The 6237-nt window shown below is 38.6% G+C and overlaps 1 long non-coding RNA gene across 1 annotated transcript; it reads left to right on the top strand.

Annotated features, from left to right (window-relative positions):
* The first annotated feature begins 514 nt into the window (after window positions 1-514).
* Window positions 515-1266, top strand: LOC309675359. Its single transcript, XR_014269484.1, has 3 exons — window positions 515-555; window positions 712-810; window positions 1237-1266. It is a non-coding gene; the product is annotated as an uncharacterized lncRNA (long non-coding RNA).
* The last annotated feature ends 4971 nt before the right edge of the window (window positions 1267-6237 follow it).

The following is a 6237-nucleotide window of genomic DNA, read 5'->3' as shown; positions in this document are numbered from 1 at the left end:
GTGGTGCTGTAAATACATTTAGTTCCAAAGTACGATAAAAAGCAATAAATACACCACCTAGATCTGCCATCAATGCGAGGTAACGCTGAAGAGGCTTTTTGGTGTGCTATTTGTCAAATCGTGCCAATGTTGAAAAACAGCAACCAGATTTTGAATCGTCTTAAACACGAGCTGCCTGGCGTGTTCGACTGACCCATTAATCTTTTGGCTGTCACGTTGCCTTGGGAGCTCATGTTCAGATGACTGTCTGCCCTTGACTCATAAGTGTTCTCAGTTTGTCCTTCCCAGGCGTGCAGTCCTTCGTTTCCCAAGCGTAACCTACATTCTTTGGATGGAGCTGGGAGAGCAGTCATTGCTTCTGTGCGCCCATTGGCAGGGAACCAGCAGCATACTTCAGTAAGCGATGTAACTCAATAAGTGTTAGCCCGTTACTGCTTGTACCTGTATTTATTTGCTGCATGTCGTAATTTACGTCACAAAAGCATCACTACACAGGCATATTTGCCACACGGGGCCTTCACAATCTTTGATGTTACACCCCTGCAATTACTTGAGGTAATAACCTGTGGCATACTCAATTGTGTTCTTGGTTTTGTGCGTTTCCTGAATTTCAAGGGGATTATAGCGTGTCTGTAAAGCCTGTCAAAAGTAATGATTAGCTATCGATTTAAACTAAATACTGTGTTTGCTTGTTTTTTCTATGAATTTTAGGAGATTCTTGAATTATTTTGTGGGAATAGTCAACTATGACCTATTTCTGAATGGCTGTAATTTCAGGATGTGCATCTTGATCAGTGATTTTTTTGCTCGGTAAGTGCGCATTTATTACTAGATACGTCCAGTGTGCCATCCCTCCGAGCTGTGCGACACACTAGAAGATAACCGATGCCTCATAGAAACATTCTGCTAGTGGAAATAGAAGAATTTGCAATGATGTTCTTTACTGGTACTTCTATTCGTGTATCAGTACACACATTAATTGCAGGAATGAATTTTCATGCAGTAACAAGTTATTCAAGCTCTTCTTGAATAGCATCTTTTTTAAGTAGGTGTTACTTTCCAGGTATTTTTTGTATTATTTTGGTTAAAATAAAGCAATGCAATATTGAAATGACCGGAAAATTAACTAAAGAACTTCATACCTTTTACTTCAGCGATATGTTTTATCTGTATCTCTCATCAGGTTTTTGTTGGTTTAAAAAAATCTTAAGAATTCTATTTAACTTTTTTTTCCAGTTGGCCTCAATGGTTGCTTTTCATTCAGGAACTTCATAACAACAGGTGTAGTAGCATTTTACCATGTATTTATTTGGAGTATACATAGTAGTTGTGTGATGTTTTATTCATCAGCTACAACCTGGGCACAGGTGAGATTTGGGAGCCGCAATGATTTTTAACTTTCTTGCACATTGTCAAAGTCCAGAATATCTTCCATACACTGTTGCTTATCCCTCAGCGGTTTAGGTTGAGCTTGAAACATTAACCCAACTTTGAGGGTTTTTTCTGCAGTCCTTCAAACAATGGTCACAGGGTATCAGAATTACGATGCTGTGAGGACTGTGTGATAAATCATATTTCAGCATGCGTGTGTACTGACAAAACGCATTTGCATAAGATGAACAATGTACATACAGTAACAAGTCACAATAAATCTTTACTGGTATTATAGCTGCATTATATACCCCTTTGTCAAAAAGGGAACATACTGTATTTTTAGCCTACTTACTAGTATCTTAGTGATTATTTTTTTTGCTGCTATATTTTGCTGATATAAAATTTGTATAGGAGAACATAGCACAGCTAACTTGATAACTTTAAATATATAAAATCCACAAATGACAGAAAAATACTTCATTTTAGGTGTATTTTTTAGTAGACTTTCTTTCTGTTTCCTATTATTTCAAAATTAAAGCCCAATCCTGTATTACTTAGCTAAGCTAAATCAACTGCAGGATGAGGCTGATCGTGAATGTTAGGAAATGCTTAAATTAAGATCCTTGCTTGAAGTACTTCCTAAGCTAAATAAGACTTAAATGAAAGTTGTGTGGGTAATGCTGACTTGAAACCATCACTTTTTTCAACTGGTTAAATTTATTTTTACCATACGTATAAATGCTTATTTTTAGGGATAAAATGTTATGAAAAAAATCCCTTTTATTTGGCACTTTTGCAATAACTGAGATGTGAAATTAGCATCATGGTTCACAAGACACAGCCAGCTCAAACAAATCACAGAAGCATACCATTTATCAGCTCTGTTGTAAAATGACATACACAACTTCAGCTTTCATTTATTTCTTCATATTTAGACATAGCGATTTAAACAGGTATATATAATGGGCAAAGAAAAAATAATCTGTTTTTAATAAGATGAATGGGGCAAATTCATTCTAACGCAAATGAAATGTTACGCACGCATAGGGAAAAACGCTTTCTCTCTGCAGCTTCTCATTTCTGCTACAAAATAATACATTAACAAGTGTTTGACAAAGAAATGGGCTTTATTTTTTTTATCTAGGGAAATGGAAAAAGCAAAGACCTTGCAGGTGTTCTGGGTTAGGAGGCTGTTATTTAGCAATGGTATCACAATAAACCAAAGCTGGAAATGAATTAATTTAATCATTGCTATTGTATTTTTTTTTTCTTTTTTCAACAAGGAAACAATCTGACTTTCAGAGCTGGAGTTTCATCGCATTGGATCCAGCTGTGCTGAGTAAGTGCGGCCATTCCTTTGTACCTGATCCTTGGAACGGAACACACCATTTCCTGATGCTGTACAAACCAGTGGTCCCTCTCCCTCTGGAGGTCCCCGCGCAGCTGAGCTGTGGGTCAGGCCGGGGAGCAGGAGAGAGAGCACTGTGCCCTTTGCGAGCGTAGGACAGCAAATGCTGCGCTGGGGTGAGGGAGGAAGAAACCAGAGGAGCATGTCTCGTGCTGAATGCGTGACCTTGGCAGGACTGCACTCGTGCAGTGGGGCACAACCCCTGGGAGGATTTTCCTCCTCCATGAGCTCACCGTATGCTCTTGACTGATGATTATTTTCATTTTACTGGCTAATATTCCTTTATATCCATCTCCAACAACAGAGAAGAAGAGATTTTTATTTAATGATTCATCCTATATATTGTCTTTTCCATCTTTCTGGTAATCCTGTGTCTCTGCTTCTGCCTCAGCCCTTACCCCAGCCTCCAAAAATGCCTTTGCTGTAATTAAAAATAAAATAAATTTAAAAAAAAAAACAAAAAAAAAAAACCACCAAACCACAAAAACTAGTGAGTTTTGAAGAAGAGTCACAGGAAGTAACATTTTCTAACATTTTCTATCCCAATGAGAAATGTGTACTGAGTATTCTAAGTAGGACTTTAAGCTTCCTAGGTGTTTATAGCCCTGAATTTTCACAGCATTTCAGCAATTTTTAAAAATTTCTTTTTCTGCTAACTCTCCTGCTGTAGCAATTTTTAAATTTTTCAAAATAGTTTGTGTATATATTTTATACCTAAATGTGGAGGAAACTCTTTCTAATTTTTTTCTGTGACCGCAGCATTCAAATTTCTGGTCTACTGGAGTATTTCATACTCTGACGTACTTGCAAACTGCCAGTGTAGCTTCGTGCAAAAAAGGTGTCTCTGTATTAGCAATGAATCGCAGGGGAGGCAGCCTGAACAATTCCTCGGACTGTGTGAATTTGAAATAACGTGAAGAAAAAGCACTTGCATTTTGGGTCATCTGTTTCTCTCCGTATATGAGAGGGGAGAAACAGATGCCTCATCTCGGATGAAGCAAATTATTGGACTAAAAAATATTAATAAAATGTTCCTTAGACCGTGGAGCATCTTCCTTGCTCTCCAACATCAGAGTGTAATAAAATGTATTTTGGCAAAGAGGCTCTGACAAATCTCCCTTCTGTATCCATTAATACTGCCAAGATGTGTGTTATGCAGTTACTGCAAGGTCTTTTTAGAGCCACCCTTGTTCTCTCACCTATCACCGTCATTTCTGGGTGATACAAAACCTATACTATCCAGGCTGGCTTGTCGCTCTTTATCCACAAACGTGTTTGTACGGTATCCCATAGTAACAGCTTGTTTCCCAGGTTGAGAGTTCAGGTTATCTCCTTCACAGAGCAAGAATTCGACTTGATTTCAATACAGCGTTTGGCCTATTTTCTCTCAAAAAAAAAAAAAAAAACCAAAAACAAAACCAACTTGTTTGGCTGTAAAGAAAAAATTATAATGCTTTATTACTTGAAATAAAATACTTAAAAACATATGATAATTTAGTGCTTCCTTTTAATCTAATATGACAGCTAATTCATGATTTGCCTATAAGTGCTACCTTAAGTTCAGAGTAATCCCTTTCACTAACAATATATATCTGTTTCTTTTTCAGGTACTTCTTATGATAGCCACGGCACAATAATTCTGGATGCACGCTAGCTTGGACGAATGTATTTAGACAGTGACCACATTAACATCTGCATTTCCAACACATCACATTACTTCCACAGCATGTAACCAGGAGCAAAAGTGGAAATACCAGTTCCTGCTCTCACCTTTCCCAAGATTTAATTTGTAAGGCGACTTTTTTTTTTAAATATTCAGAGACAGGAGAGATGATGCAATGAGCACATCATCACATGCCCACGGGGAAGATAATTATGAATTTAAAGTCTAAAACTTTCCTGCCATCTATCTGATTGTAAAGGAGAAAACAATTGCATAAAGGGAGGAGAGGCTACTAAAGGAATTGTATGTATTTTCCTGAAAGCGCCGCAAAGACTGGTGAATATTTTTATAAAGTAATTTAGATCTACAGTGGCACTTTTTCAGTAAGTAAAATATCCATGTCTCAAGGCACTAAATATTATCAGATGTTTGTATTATTGAATGCCATTATTTAAGCAGCTACTGAAAAATATGGTAGAGTAAAAACAAAAGGGCAATTTCATGATACTCATTTATGGATCTAGATCTCTTTTGTATTAATTGCTTCTCAAGGAAGCAATTCCATGTGGAATACACTGAAATGGACATCACTGCAGTAGTCGTGGTTGATCATAAAATGTGAGTTATGAAGAGCTCTCTAACAGCTGAGGGATTAGCTGGTCCAGGAAGGTAGTGAAGAGGGGTCTAACAATTTCAAAGGAAGCTGAGATGATATGAACACATGGATGAATGTGGTGCCAGAGACAGCAGAGATGGGTTGTAAATAAAAGTGGGGAAAGAAAAAGGTTGGGCACGTTGCTGAAGCAGAAGGCAAAAACTGTATTTATTTCTTTTTAGCAGCATATTGTGCAGTTCTGTGGAATGCAGTTTGACATTGTTTATAGGTCAGAATGGTGGAATTGTTATGGAGAGTTGCAGAGAACTGGAGCTGCCAGGAGTGTGCTTTCAGCTGTAGTTACATACAACATTAGGAAGATTTGCATGTATGGAACAATATAAATGGTGTGATACCATTTGTGTCAGTGTAGAAACAAAGAGGATTCTCTATGTGCAAGTGATAGTCTGCTTGTAGTTTCGTGCTGTGGACATGCTATCATCCACTCTGATTTGTTCTGCAGTTGGAAAAAAAAAATCAGGTACTTCTTTAGGATATGCGCACAATACCATTCTTGTTCTTCATGAAAGAATGCACAGGGTGGAGCGTGCTGGCTGCTGTTTCAGCTCTTTTGAACTTCTTGATGAGGCATCTTTTTCCTGCTGTTTCCCAACTGGCCTAGCCTTGTTTTCACTGTTTGGATCATTTTCTTCAAGCAGTCTTACTGTGCTTTTTGTTTATCCTTTCTTTAAAGTTGCCACATCACCCTCCTCTGTACTGATCAGAACCTGTCTGACTTGTCTCAGCAGAGAGAGGGTGGCCTCAGCTCTAGCACTTGCGTCCTTAGCATATTTAGTCTGGGGAGGATGTCATTGGACCCACACCTCTCCTCCTGACACCCTGGAGGATGTCTTAGCTGCCACCACCTCTGTCCAGAACTGGGAAGTGGCATTGGTGGGGCATCACCCTCTCTTCAGTATTCCACCATTTCACTGCGGTGCCAGACAGGTTCCCTCTCAGTGACATCGTGTGGGAAGGCCTTCTGCTCAATTAACCTGATGTGACATGTAGCAGAGCAGGCTTTTTGGTTTCACTATCCATACCATCAACTGGCTGTAGATATAAGCACCCTATAGAGGCAGTAACGTGTTATCACTCCACCCCAAAGATTACAAAGTGCTGATGCCATCTTGGTGT

This window comes from Vanellus vanellus (assembly GCF_965231255.1).
Source record: "Vanellus vanellus genome assembly, chromosome: 9".
Classification (NCBI taxonomy): Eukaryota; Metazoa; Chordata; class Aves; order Charadriiformes; family Charadriidae; genus Vanellus; species Vanellus vanellus.
This window is presented reverse-complemented; position numbering and strand designations above follow the sequence as displayed.